This window comes from Lagenorhynchus albirostris, chromosome 7 (genome assembly GCF_949774975.1).
Source record: "Lagenorhynchus albirostris chromosome 7, mLagAlb1.1, whole genome shotgun sequence".
NCBI lineage: Eukaryota > Metazoa > Chordata > Mammalia > Artiodactyla > Delphinidae > Lagenorhynchus > Lagenorhynchus albirostris.
In genome coordinates this window covers 66,756,035-66,771,080 of record NC_083101.1, presented here as the reverse complement: position 1 = coordinate 66,771,080, position 15,046 = coordinate 66,756,035, and the positions used below count along the sequence as shown (strand labels likewise).

The 15,046-nt window shown below is 38.5% G+C and overlaps 1 protein-coding gene and 1 non-coding gene across 2 annotated transcripts in view; one reads left to right on the top strand and one right to left on the bottom strand.

Moving 5' to 3' along the window:
• The window catches only part of SH3GL2 (SH3 domain containing GRB2 like 2, endophilin A1), a 201,324-nt gene that overhangs the window by 81,855 nt on the left and 104,423 nt on the right, over positions 1-15,046 (bottom strand). The window lies entirely within an intron of this gene.
• LOC132523966 (U5 spliceosomal RNA) lies at positions 351-466 on the top strand. Its single transcript, XR_009541732.1, has one exon. It is a non-coding gene; the product is annotated as a U5 spliceosomal RNA (small nuclear RNA).

Genomic DNA, 15,046 nt, shown 5'->3' with positions numbered 1-15,046 from the left:
AACAACTCTTTCATCTCACAGATTGTTGAGATACATTTCTCAACCAGACCTGTCATCAAGGCATTTTGTATTTAAGTTGGTGTATGAAATTCATATAGACTCATTTGTTAATATTCAGAAAGAAGTGACTAAATTATTAACTACTTATAAGCATGTACCATGTGGGTGATAATAAAGGCAAAAGTTAGGTGAGATTAATTACACCACACAATCAGAGAATTTACTCATTCATATTTTTTAATTAAAAATTTAAGATTTCAATGTTTGTAAAAAATAAAAGTGGGCAGTCAGAAGAAACGCTAGAAGACTCCTCGAACACTGATTATTGATGCTACAAAAAAGTAAGAAATATACTCTGGTTTCTCTTCAGATCATATAAATCTTTCACCTTTTACTAAAGATTTCCCTGGAGAGGAACAATTCTGAGTCTTTCCCCAATTTTTTGAGGCCTTGCTCTCACAAGGCTTATAAGCATGTACAAAAAGCATATGATGTTTTACTTTTCAAAAATATATCATTGTTGGTAGTTTTCTTGATGTTAAAAAAAAGGAAGTAAGAAATATATAATGTGAGATTTTGAGGGTACATTATGAAAACTTTGGTACAGAAATAATGCAAATGAAATCCACAAAGACCATTTATTTATACCACAGCAGTAAGCTTGCTTCGTCTCTCAGAAAACGTTGCAGTGGGTTTTTTTTTTTTTTCTGATTTCTGTGTATTTTAAATGTGCTTTTACTATAGAGTACTGTTTCTCTTTTACAACTGAAGCAAATTTACTAATCAGGTACTGGTGATTTAGCTAAAGACATCTGTGAAAGAAAGGGGTATGGGGCACCATGAAGCCGAAATAATGAGCTAGCTCAAAGAACCCAGTAATTATATTTAGAGTGCCCTGGATACACCTACACCTACCACTTCCTAGTGGAAGCCTAGTTGGTATAATCAGATTTGAACAGAAATTACTGACAGAAGAAAACGGCTAATTTACAAAGACAATAAGTGGTGATGGTAGCAGCCCTAGCAGACTCTGAAGGGAAGTGGCCCAGAGAAGTCTAAATCCTGATGAGCCATTTGGTAACAGAAGGAACTTTTGTAACCCAACATTTTACAGCACACTCAAAGGCCAAATAGTTAAATTACAACTATAAAACGAAACAAAACAAAAGTACGTCCAAAAGGAAATGAATGCTCAAGATGGCATGGAGAAATGTTTTCTCTTGAATAATGGATATCAGCTATACTCAATCAGTTCTTGTCCAGCTTAGGGAAGATAATAGTCTTCCTATTAACCTTTAATCAGTTTTCCTAAAAATCCTGAAGAAAAGGTAGATTGTATTATCCAGGTTGTATCACTAAGCTTAAAAGTAACCCACTCCAAGTCATGTAGTTACTAAACCAGGATCTACAGACATCTTAAGGCTATACTGAAGATTCTTTGAGAATGGAACTATCTGACTCATCTTGTTGACTCCTCACGATATAAACTCCTGATAAAAAGGAGACCCTCCAAAGTTAGTGGAGGCAAGAACAAATACAGAGTCAGAGGCGGGACAAGATTTACTGCCCTCATATCACAGGCGCACTCCGCCCCCAGTGTTTCTCAATGCAGCACCCACCTGTACTAGAATTATCCAGAAACGAATTTCAAGGACACTGCAGCAGCTCTCCCCCTCTCCCAACACCCACCAGATAGCTAAATCCGAGTATTTGGAGGTAGGGTCTGGGAATCTGCATTTTTAAGTTCCCCAAGTGTAAGAAATGCTGCCATATTGTGGCAATCCCTAACCTCAGCATCATGTCACATCAATACATAGTTCTTCCTCTTACTTACATTTATGATATGCTGGGCAAAGTAAACAGATGCTTGAAAAATCACGATGAGAAGCTCAAACACCCTGTGAGGGAGACACAGAGTGACCTAGTGTTACAAAATGACGATATCTGAATTTTGCCACTGCTTTCTTCTGAAAGCTGTCTTCCGTTTCTCCATATGGAGAAAAGCTGAAGTATTACCATCACCACCTGGAGTTTTAAACAATAAAGCATCAGTAGAGATTTACAGTGTCCCTAGCTTATAAGATCTGAATTCACTTAAAAAATCACTGAGTACAATTGTCTTTTACAAGCCCTGAACCCAAACAACTTGCAAGAGCAGGAGGAAAGATAAACTTATTGGCATGTTTCTAGCCCCCTGTGGGCACCGTCACCTATCCAAACTCATTAATTATGTGGAACTCAGAGGTTTCAAACAGAAGCTTCAAACTGAAAAGGTCAGAGGCATAACAGGTTCAGAAAAAATAATGGGGACAGATCAGCTATTGGTACATCTCTGACTACCGCTAATAGTAATACCAAACACACTTACAGTCTTTTATAGGGTATAGACTATACTTCCAATATCTTAATTAATTTAATCTTCTCTAAAATCTTGTGAAGGGTCCAGCACACTTTGCACACTTCTATTAAGAGGGCTTTTCATCTCTCCGCTGCATCATTTGACTTCTCTTCCCTGGTGAGTTTCTGGGAGGCAGAGACAGTATATTCTCTTCTGTATCCTTAGCATCTAGCATGGTATCTCACTCACGAAGGCACTCACAGATGCAGGAATCCTTTTTGTAACCACATTCTAGAGATAAGACAATTGAGGTTCAGAGAGATCAAGATATTTATCCTGGAGATGCCCTGGGAAGAAAGCAGGCACTTGGCCCTCAAATGTAAGGGGGGGCTATTGTGTGGAAAAGGGATTAGAGTAATTTCACATGACTTCACTAGACAAATCTACATGGGATTTAGTGGGAGAAAGATTTTAGCTCATGTAAGTTAAGAAGTTTCTAACCATGAGAAACATCTAAATAGGAAATGTGTCCTTTAAAAGGCAAGTTGCCCAACATGGGAGAGTATAGGAGAGACTGTACAGAAAGGGTTTTATGTATCAGCTGGAGGATCAGCCACATAACCTGTAGAGTCCCATCCAACCAGGAGACTCCATGAGTCTATCCCTTGATAAAACTTATACAGATGGTCATTGGTAGAAAGGATGAGGCTCTCACAGCCTTATATCACTGTTCCCATTGCACCACAATGGATGCCTTTGAAAAACATTCATCTAACAGGTTCTAACAATTCAAAAAGCATCCTATCAGAAATGGGAGTTGAATTTTGTCAAAAGCTTTTCCTGCATCTACTGAGATAATCAGATAAAAACTCTCCAGAAAATGGGCATAGAGGGAACCTACCTCAGCATAATAAAGGCCATATATGACAAATCCACAGCAAACCTCATATTCAATGGTGAAAAACTGAAAGCATTTCCACTAAGAGCAGGAACAAGACAAGGACGTCCACTCTCACCACCCTTATTCAACACAGTTTTGGAAGTCCTAGCCACGGCAATCAGAGAAGAAAAAGGAATAAAAGGAATCCAAATCGGAAAAGAAGTAAAACTGTCACTGTTTGCAGATGACATGATATTATACATAGAAAATCCTGAAGATGCCATCAGAAAACTACTAGAGCTAATCAATGAATTTGGTAAGGTTGCAGGATACCAAATTAATGCACAGAAATCTCTGGCATTCCTATACACTAACAAAGAAAAATCAGAAAGAGAAATCAAGGAAACAATCCCATTTACCACTGCAACAAAAAGAATAAAATACCTAGGAATAAACTTAAGTAGGCAAAAGACTTGTACCTAGAAAACTATAAAACACAGATGAAAGAAATTAAAAATGACATAAGCAGATGGAGAAATATAACATGTTCTTGGATTGGAAGAGTCAATATTGTGAAAATGACTTTACTACCCAAAGCAATCTATAGAGTCAATGCAATCCCTATCAAACTACCACTGGCATTCTTCACAGAATTAGAAAAAAAAATTACTATTTGTATGGAAACACAAAAGACACCGAATAGCCGAAGCAATCTTGAGAAAGAAAAACGGAGATGGAGGAATCAGGCTCCCTGACTTCACACTATACTACAAAGCTACAGTAATCAAGACAGTCTGGTATTGGCACAAAAACAGAAATATAGATCAATGGTACAGGACAGAAAGCCCAGAAGTAAACCCGCACACATATGGTCACCTAATTTATGACAAAGGAGGCAAGAACATACAATGGAGAAAAGACAGCCTCTTCAATAAATGGTGCTAGGAAAACTGGACAGCTACATGTAAAAGAATGAAATTAGAACACTACCTAATACCATACACAGAAATAAACTCCAAATGGATTAAAGACCTAAATGTAAGACCAGACACTATAAAACTCTTAGAGGAAAACATAGGAAGAACACTCTGACATAAACCACAGTAAGGTCTTTTTCGACCCACCTCCTAGAGTAATGAAAATACAAACAAAAATAAAAAATTGGGACCTAATTAAACATAAAAGCTTTTGCACAGCAAAGGAAACAAGACGAAAACACAACCCTCAGAATGGGAGAAAATATTTGCAAATGAAGCAACGGACAAAGGATTAATCTCCAAAATATACAGACAGCTCACACAGCTCAATATCAAAAAAAAAATTAAAAATTTTAAAATGGGCAGAAGACCTAAATAGACATTTCACCAAAGAAGACATACAGATGTCCAAGAGGCACATGAAAAGATGCTCAACATCACTAATTATTAGAGAACTGCAAGTCAAAACTATCACCTCACACCAGTCAGAATGGCCATCATCAAAAATCTACAAACAATAAATGCTAGAGAGGGTGTGGAGAAAAGGGAAACCCTTTTGCACCGTTGGTGGGAACGTAAATTGATACAGCCACTAAGGAGAACAGTATGGGGTTTCCTTAAAAAACTAAAAATAGAACTACCGTATAATCCAGCAATCCCACTACTGGGCGTATACCCTGAGAAAACCATAATTCAAAAAGACACATGTACCCCAATGTTCACTGCAGCACTATTTACAATAGCCAGGACATGGAAACAACCTAAATGTCCAGTGATAGATGAATGGATAAAGAAGATGGGGTAGGGCTTCCCTGGTGGTGCAGTAGTTGAGAGTCTGCCTGCCGATGCAGGGGACACAGGTTCATGCCCCGGTCCGGGAGGATCCCACATGCCGCGGAGCGGCTGGGCCTGTGGGCCGTGGCCACTGAGCCTGTGCTTCCAGAGCCTGTGCTCTGCAATGGGAGAGGCCACAACAGCGAGAGGCCCGCGTACCACAAAAAAAAAAAAAAAAGAAGAAGAAGATGGCGTACATATATACAATGGAATATTACTCAGCCATAAAAAGGAATGAAATTAGGTCATATGTAGAGATGTGGACGGACCTAGAGTCTGTCATACAGAGTGAAGTAATCTAGAAAAGAGAAAAACAAATATCCTATATTAACATATATATGTGGAATCTAGAAAAATGGTACAGATGAACCTATTTGTAGGGCAGGAATACAGACGTGGACGTAGAGAACAGACATGTGGACACGGGGGGTAAGGGGAGGGTGGGACAAATTGGGAGATTAGGTTTGACATAAATATACTACTATGTGTAAAACAGATAGCTAGTGGGAACCTGCTTTATAGCACAGGGAGTTCAGCTCGGTGCTCTGTGATGACCTAGATGGGGGTGGGGTGAAGGGGGGGAGGTCCAAAAGGGAGGAGATATAGGCATACATATAGCTGATTCACTTCACTGTACAGCAGAAACTAATATATCAGTTAGTTCCAGAGCAAGATGGAGTAAGAAAGACTGATTTATCCCCCTGCCTGAAATTAACGAACAAACCATATGATGTGTATGTATGCCTGTGCACATGTGTGTGCATATGTGTGTACATGTGTATAAGAAACAACAGTTTTCAAGACTGGGTATCAGGAAATGAGACACTGATCCCTGACTGGCAGGATACAAATGAGATGGGCCCTACAACTGCCCCAACTTACTGTTTTGAGAGATTTTACAGGCCACAATGCAAGGAGGAAAAACACAGGTGAAGTCTCAGAGATTAGAGTCTGAGGAGAACAAGGAGGCTAGAATTTGTAGGGCAGAGTACTGGAGTGGAGAGAGCTGCACAGGTGCACAGAGAGAGAACCATGGAGATCTGTAGAGGGTCCCCTTGACTTTCAGCAGAGAACTGATCAACGCAAGCATGTAAGGAAACTAACCAAGACTGCTGAAAGAATCATCCAAGAAGATTAAAGGGAACGGCATTCAAGACTCACATGGAGAGAGGAACAGAGTATATTCCCATCAGAAATATTGGAAAACCATAACTGACTCAGCACTGAGTAGAGAACTTAGAGAGTTCTTGCCTCAGGAGTGCGAAATAAGGTGCTGTAACACCTGCTCTGGTCCTCCCCAGCAAATCTTAAATGAAAGACTCAAAAGATGAAAACTGTTTCCAAGTCATTTAGCTGTGTCCCAGAACTCAGGTCCAGAAGTCTTACAGAATATAAAAACAACCAATAAGATAAAATTCACAACATCTCACAACCAAAAATTATCAAAAATGGAAACAAACAAAAAAATCTATAATACAAAAAAACAACTAGTTAAATCTAACTCAGAATTGATGCATGATATAATTAATTGACAAGAGCATTGAAACAACTGTAATTGTATTCCGTATGTTCAATAATAAACATTAGTTTCCTATATAGAGATATAGATATAATGCTAATCAAACTCCCAGAGATGAAATCTACAATGTCTGAAATGAAAAACATACTGGATGACATTAACAGGAAATATTGCAGGAAATTGCTGAATTTAAAATATAGCAATAGAGACTACTCAAAACTGAAACAGAGAAAAATGAATCTAAAAAAGTAAATAAATGAGCACCAATGAGCTGGGTGACAACTTCAAGTGAGCTAATATAAGGATAACGAGTTTGTGGAGGGGAGGAGAGTGGTGGGGGGCAAAAAAAAGATTTGAAGAATGGTTGAGATTTTTCCAAACTTGAGGAAGCCACAAATCTGAGAAGCTCAAAAAGCCCTAAACATAAGAAATATGAAGAAAACCACACCAAAGCAAATCACAATCAAGTTGCTCAAAACCAATGATCAAGAAAAAAAATCTTGAGACTTCCCTGGTGGCGCAGTGGTTAAGAATCCGCCTGCCAATGCAGCGGACATGGGTTCAAGCCCTGGTCCGGGAAGATCTCACGTGCCGCGGAGCAACTAAGCCTGTGCGCCACAACTACTGAGGCTGTGCTCTAGAGCCCATAAGCCACAGCAACTGAGCCCGTGTGCCAAAACTACTGAAGCCTGTGCGCCAAAACTACTGAAGCCTGTGCATCTAGAGCCCATGCTCTGCAAAAAGAGAAGCCACTACAAAGAGAAGCCCGTGCACCGCAACGAAGAGTAGTCCCTGCTCGCCGCAACTAGAGAAAGCCCGAGCACAGCAACAAAGACCCAACACAACCAAAGATAAATAAATAAATTTATTAAAAATAAATAAATAAATCTGTGAGTCTGTTTCTGTTTAAAAAAAGAAAGAAAAAATCTTAAGAGTGGGCCAGAGGAAAAAAGACATGCTACATACAGAGGATTAAAGGAATAAAGATTCTGGTTGACAGCATAAACAATATAAAACAAACAAAAAAATGTGGAGCAACGTCTTTAAAAGTACTAAAAGAAAAAAGTGTCAACCAAAAATTCTATATTCAGTGAAAACACCTTTCAAATGCAAAGGCAACATAAAGACATATTCAGAAATACAAAAACTAAAATAATCCATCACCACAAGAACCACACTAGAAGAAATGTTAAAGGAAGCTCTTCAGGGAAAAGATAAATGATATCAGATGGAAATCTAGATGTACACAAAAAATGAAGAGCACAGAAAATACTACATGGTTAAACATATTATATATGTGTATACACACACACATATAAATGTATGTACACATGGTTAAATAACATATTTTTATATATAAAGTTCAAAGCAAGTATCAATGAAATAAAAAGCAGAAAAACAATAGAGAAAAATCAATAAAACAAAAAACAGGTTCTTTGAGAAGATCAATAAAACTGATAACCCTCTAGGCAGGTTAATCAGGAAAAAAGAAAGAGAACACGAATTACCAATATTAGGAATGAGAGAGGTGATATCACCACATATTCTACAAATTTTAAAGGACTAATAAGTGAAGTTTATCCCAGCAATATAAGGCTAGATTAACATTCCAAACATCAATCACCATATAAGAAGCTAAAAAGGGAAGATAATATAATCATCTCAATAAGATACAGAAAATGCATTTGACAAAACCCAACATCTACAAACCCTCAGCCAACTAGGAGTGGAAAGGAACACCCTCAAATTTAACACTTCATGTACAGGTAAGATCATACTTAATGATCAATAAAACGAAGTCATTCTTCCCATGATCAGGAACAAAGCAAGAATATTCACAAGGATGTTCAGGCTTAACATTTCTATTCAACACTGTAATGAAGGTTCTAGCCACTGAGATACTTATTATTATATAATAAAATGAGAAAGAGAAGAAAAAGAATTCAAGTTAAGAAGAAAACAGGTAACAAAATTTTCTGTGTAGAAACTGCAATGTAATCTACCAAAAAGGCTACTAGAACTAATAAGTGAGTTTAGCAAGGTTGTAGGATCTAAGGTCAACCTACAAAAATCAACTGTATTTCTATATACTAACCATGAATGAAAATACCATTTAAGATGGCACCAAAAACGTAAAACATTTGGGGATGAATCTGACAAAAAAAAATACCTGTACAGTGGAAACTATGTCATTGCTGAGAATTTTTAAAAGACCTAAATAAATGGAGACCTAAATAAAAACCTTGTTCATAGGTTAGAAGACTCAATACTGTTAAGATCTCTATCACTCCAAATTGACCTATAGACTCAACTCAATCTCAATCAAAATTCTAACAATCTTTTGTGTAGGTGTAGAAATTGACAAGCAGATTCTAAAATCCAAATGGAAATATGAATAACACAGATAGCCAAAACAACTTAGAAAAAGAAGAACAGAGTTGAAGGGCTTACACTATCTGATTTCAAGATTTATTATAAAGCTACAGTAATCAAGGCAGTATGGTACTGGCATCAAATAGACAAAGAGAGTAGTGTAACAGAATAGAGAGTCCAGAAATTAATAAAGATATACAGGACAACACATTGTTTTAAACAGAGGTGGAGAGACAATTCAGTGAAGAAAGAATAGTTTTCAACCAATGGTGCTATCACAATTATATATCCATGCACAAAAACAAACAAAAAAACTTCAATCCATATCTTCCACCATATACAAAAATTAACTCGAACTGTTCAGAGATCTAACTCTAATACCTACAACAATAAAACTTCTAAAACTAAACATAAGACAAAATCTTTGTAATACTGGATTAGGTAATGATTTTTTTAGATATGACATCAAAAGCACAAATTTTAAAAGAAAAGAATGATGAATTAGAGCTTCAAAATTAACATCTGCTGCTGCTCCAAAGACAGTGCTAGGAAAATGAAAAGTCAAGCCATAGACAGAGACAAAATATTTACAAAGCATATATCTGATAAAGGACTTGTATCCACATATAAAACAGAACTGAACAAGAAAACGAACAACCCAATAAATAGGTAAAAGATGTGAAAATACACATCATCAAGGAAAATACAGGAATGGCAAATAAACACATTAAAAGATACTTAGCATCATTAGTCATTAGGGAAATACAAATTAAAACCACAATTAAGGGCTTCCCTGGTGGCGCAGTGGTTGAGAGTCCGCCTGCCGATGCAGGGGACGCGGGTTCGTGCCCCGGTCCGGGAGGATCCCACATGCCGCGGAGCGGCTGGGCCCGTGAGCCATGGCCGCTGAGCCTGCGCGTCCGGAGCCTGTGCTCCGCAACGGGAGAGGCCACAGCGGTGAGAGGCGCACGTACCGCAAAACAAACAAACAAACAAACAAACCCCACACAGTTAAATACCACTGTACACGGTATACCTATTAGAGTGGCTAAAATTAAAAAGCCTGCCATACCAAGTGCTGGTGAGAATGTGGAGCAACAGAAGCTCTCCTGTACTGCCGCTAGGATGTAAAACGGAACAACCACTTTGTAAATTGGTTTGGGAGTTTCCTGAAAACCTAAGTATAAAACTGCTATATGATTCAGCCATTCCACTCCTTGACTTACCCAAGAGAAAAGAAAGCATATCTCTGTCCGTAGAAAATCTTATAGATGAATATTCACAGAAGCTTTATCTGTAATACCCCCAAACTGGAAGCACTCCAAATATCCATCAACAGGTGCATATGTGTACACAAACTGTGCTATATCCATACAATGGAATACTATCTGGCAGTATAAAGGAATGAACTATTCATAGGTGAATATGGATGCATCCCAATAATTATGCTGATTAAAATAAGTCAGATGACAAAAGAGTACATACTGTATGACCACATTTATATAAAACTCTAGAAAATGCAAATTAATCATAGTAAGAGAAAGAACAGCAGTGGTTGCCTGGAAAGATAAAGCCAGACGTGAAAGGGAGTGATTACCAAGGGGCCTGAGAAAAATCTGAGGGGCAATGGATACTCTCACTCTCGGTATTTCATGAATGGTTTCGTGGATGTATACATATGTCAAACATTTGCAAACTGTGCACTTTAAATAGGTGCACTCATTGTATGTCACCTGTGCCTCAATAAAACTTAAAAATAGGACATCCCATCAAAGTCAAAGAGCCAAGATTAATATGCTGTATCTATCCTCTTACTGCTTCAAATAAAGTAGGAGCAGCTACCAGTAGCAGCTAATACCTGAGGAGTTACCGTGTATCAGGCATCCTTTGAAGCACTTTATATGAGCTGACTCATTTATCACTCAGGACTGCCCTGTTGTTTTATGAAGCAGGTGCTATTATCACACTTCACAGATGAAGACTGGCTTATTTCACTTAGCGTTATATCTTCGGGGTTCATCATGTTGCGGCATGTGTCAGAATGCCCTTCCTTTTTAAGGCTGAATAATATCTGTGGTATCTATATACCACATTTTGTTTATCTTTCCATGGACCTTTGGGTTGCTTCCACCTCTTGGCTATTGTGAATTGTACTGCTGTGAATATGGGTGTACCTGACTTTCAGTTCTTTTGGGAATTTACTCAGAAGAGGACTTGCTGGATCACATGGTAATTTTATGTTTAATTTTTTGAGGAATAACCTTACCCTCTCATTCTTAAATTGTAGTTCACAGAGTGAACTTCCTAGAAGGCAAATCTGACCATGTCATTCTGAGGGATAAAATTCACTAACGGTTCCCTAACTGACTTTAGGGTGAAGTTCAGATTCCTCAACACAGCGGGTCTTTCCCAGAAAATTCCATCTTACCCTGAGATCCCCACCCAAGGACTTCACTCCTTCCTCTAAGGTTCCAAAGCACCTTTTACATATAGTATCTCTATTAGCACATCCCTCAACTCTATATTAATGGTTCTACCTCTCCCAGGAGGCTGTAAGCTACTTGACAATAAGATTCATATTTTTATTCTTCCATAGTGCTTAGAACACTAGTAGAAACTTAATACATATATGAATGAATGCCAGTTCAGCTATCCAAAGAATAAAAATATTGCCGTTTTGTAAAGTAAGCACTGTAACAGAGGAGACAGAATATAGGTTATACATATGTGTGCATGTGTATGTATAATGCACATAGGTTAGACACACACATACATATATGTGTAATGAGAAAACCTCTTTTTTTATATGTAACATGTAGGCATTCACATGTTAGTTTCCATTTTCATTCTTAAGTTCTTTCTGATGCAGTCTGGGGGCCCTGCTAAGCACAGTGGGGGAAAAGAGGCCAATGATACACAGCTCCCTTGAATGACAGGCACAGTACCAGATACAGGCTAATATCTAGGGTGTCTCTCTGCTGAGGAGTAACATGCATCTGTGCATGGACTGGACCTTTGATTTTATGAACACGCCATACAAGAAATATGTTCTTCCATGTGGGACTAGGAATCTGGGATGACTTCTTGATTAAAGGTTTAACAAGCTTCTGCTTTATACTCATACACAGAGCAAAAATGGTTTCACTGTCTAATAATAAGATATTAGAAGAGTACTTCAGCATGCAGCTAAACCTGATAAAAGATTATGGATAACCGTTTTCCTGAAGCAACAATTCAAACTAAAATAAATGACAGTTTCGAACTGTGCACACTAGATGACTGCGGGATTTTTTTCCCTTTAATTCTGTAAATCTTTCTGGTAAAGAAAAAACATCAGATTTTCCAAAAAGATTCTGGCTTTCCACACTGCACTGCCACAGGAAAAATAATAGTCACAAACCACATTGCTGGGCTTTCTACTGATGAGCTGGGCCTAAAAGGGGAGTTGTGCCCTCGGCCCATGCCAGGTCACTATAAAGGAGTGACCTCTCTCACAAGATATAAGTAAACAAAACAAGCTTCTTCCAGGCCAAATGCATTCTCCGTGGACCCTAAATGAGCAAGCCTTGGGACACTTCAACCTGCACAATTAGGAACATTACAGATCAGCAGAATCTCTGGGCTTAGCGCTTTACCTACATTAGAAACAAGTGTTTTGATAGGAGTAAGAATCATGGCAGCAGGAAATAAACTGATAAACAAAAGTATATCAAGGCCACAGAATCAATTTCTGAATATAGAGAAAAATTATAGCCTGGTCAGTTAGGTCTCAGAATTAAAGAAAACATACTGGTGGCCAGAAGTGGAATTCTTGCATCAAACTTAAAAAGCCTAAAATTCAGTTTTTCAATTCCAGTAAAATCTAGAAGCTATGGTAACCAGGAACCTCAAATGAACTTCGAAGTTCCTTAGACCTGAATCATGTAATCAGGTTGGATTTGCATAGCCTAATTTCTTAAGTGGGGCCATGCAGACAGCCTTGAAACAACACTTTTAAAACCGATCTCAGAAGTGGACCTCCTTCACATAGCAAATTGGAAGCACAACAAAGGGCATTCATTATCTGAGTTACATGAGGGTAAGTAAAGTGGTCTGTTTAAGCCACCAGAGAGACCTGACCACTGTGCTTGTGGTTAGGGAACATTTAATTTATGAGTGCAATGTAATACAATCATATATATTTGCTAACTATATACACGATGAGGTTCTAAGGAAGTCAAGATCTAACAGGGTCCATCCTCAAATTTTACATGTTTAAAAGCCCAAGTGAGAATATGTTCTACTCCAGGGTTCCTAAATTACTCAAGGTAGAGTTTCTCTAGAAACAAATATCTGACAGGAAACAGGACCAAGAAGGGTGTAGCTCAAATAATCAAATGTATGACATACGGCAATCAATTAAGCTGAAGCAAAATTCAGCGTCGCTGAATATGAAAAACAAACTGAAGTGTAAGGGAAATTGTAGGAGGAAAAAAAAAAGAACAAAGGGGTAGACGTGGTGATAAGAATGTCAAGAAGAAGGCACAGCAACCGCAAAGAGCAAAGATGACCATGAGGGGAAGAAAGAGGACAAGACAATAAGAATAGTCCAGAATCCAGGGACAGACCCTTTTTGAGCCATCTCAGAGGCCCTGAGGGCACCCCTGAATCACAGACCATTCAGAATTGAGGTGCCCAGAGATAAAGTTCTGCTGAATTATCTTTGTACACTATTTAACACGATGGGGACAGCATGCATAAAAGCCACATGCTTCTAAGAGGACAAATGTGAAAATGTGTCTCTCCAGGTCTCACCCTGTATTTGGAATGTGAAGAGTAAATCCATGCGATGGGTATGTGTGAGATCATATATGTCTGTGGGGTTACTTTATCACCTGTTGTGTTGGGACAGGATTTCGATTATCAATAGCAAGTGGAAAAGACTTATGTATAGGCTGTGCTTTATATCTTAGGGATAAGGATTTAGGGTTAAGTTCTAACAGCTGTAAAGTAAATGTTTGATGCCAATGATAGCGCTCACTCTCCTCTGACTGAAACATATGTATACAGTATATTCTCCAGAAAGTGAACAATTTTCCACATCAGTAGATGACTGAAACAGTTAAATTTAATTTAAGCTTCTGTTCATAAACACACCAAGCTCACAAATGAGACTGTCTGTGTAGCATAAACTCAGCATAACGCAGTAGGATATAGGTAGATCACAGAGAATGCTCTAAGGTGCCACCAGCTTACCAATGTTTTGTGTGCATTTGTCCTTCAATTACACAGCTTTCCAATACACAAAGGACAACAAACAGCCCTAGAGAGAGGTGAGATCTGAAATTATTAAATTAAACCATAGAGGTTAGGTCCTGAGATTACAAACACGTTCTGCATAGCCCCAAGAGGTACACTCAGAACCAAGAGATGAGAACGAGAAGATATCTTCAGCTCTGCTTCTGAGTACGGACTAGCTGAGAATAATAGTTATTGTGATCTCACTGAATTCTCAAAACAGCCTAATGAGATTACAATAAAGAAACTGAGGATGAGAGACGGTTTTGCCCAAGGTAACAGAGCACATGTGTTGCAGTCAGGATGCAGGGACCTACCAAAAGCCAAGGTTCTTTCTGTCATTCTAGCTGTACTCACAAGTTTCTGGTCTTCAGCGTGGGTCAAACGGTTGGCTGACCACTGGTCAGCAGTTGGGGGGGCTTTACACGTCACATCGTTATACACAGATGTTGCCTAAAAGTCCCTTGTTACCCTGACATGCTACAGTTCTCTTACCAAAGCACACTGCTTGCATTTCCTTTCAACACTTACTACTTTGTTGAGGCAAAACCCTACAGCAGCTTTCTCTAGCCTTCTCTGGCTCTTAATTAAGTCTCTCCTACATAGCAAGCGGGATTCTATTTTTTATGTCATTATTCATTTTAACAGTATAAGATTAGCCTTAGACATCAGGAAGAGAGGGACAAATGAGGAAGATCCTAGTGACTTGAGCTGCCCATCTATGAGACATCTGAAGCTGGGAGGGGGGAAAAAAAAAGATGCAGATCTTCCTTCATAAATAAAACTTTCCATTCACACACACACACACAAAAAAACTGGAATGAAGACACAAACAGTGTGGATCATAT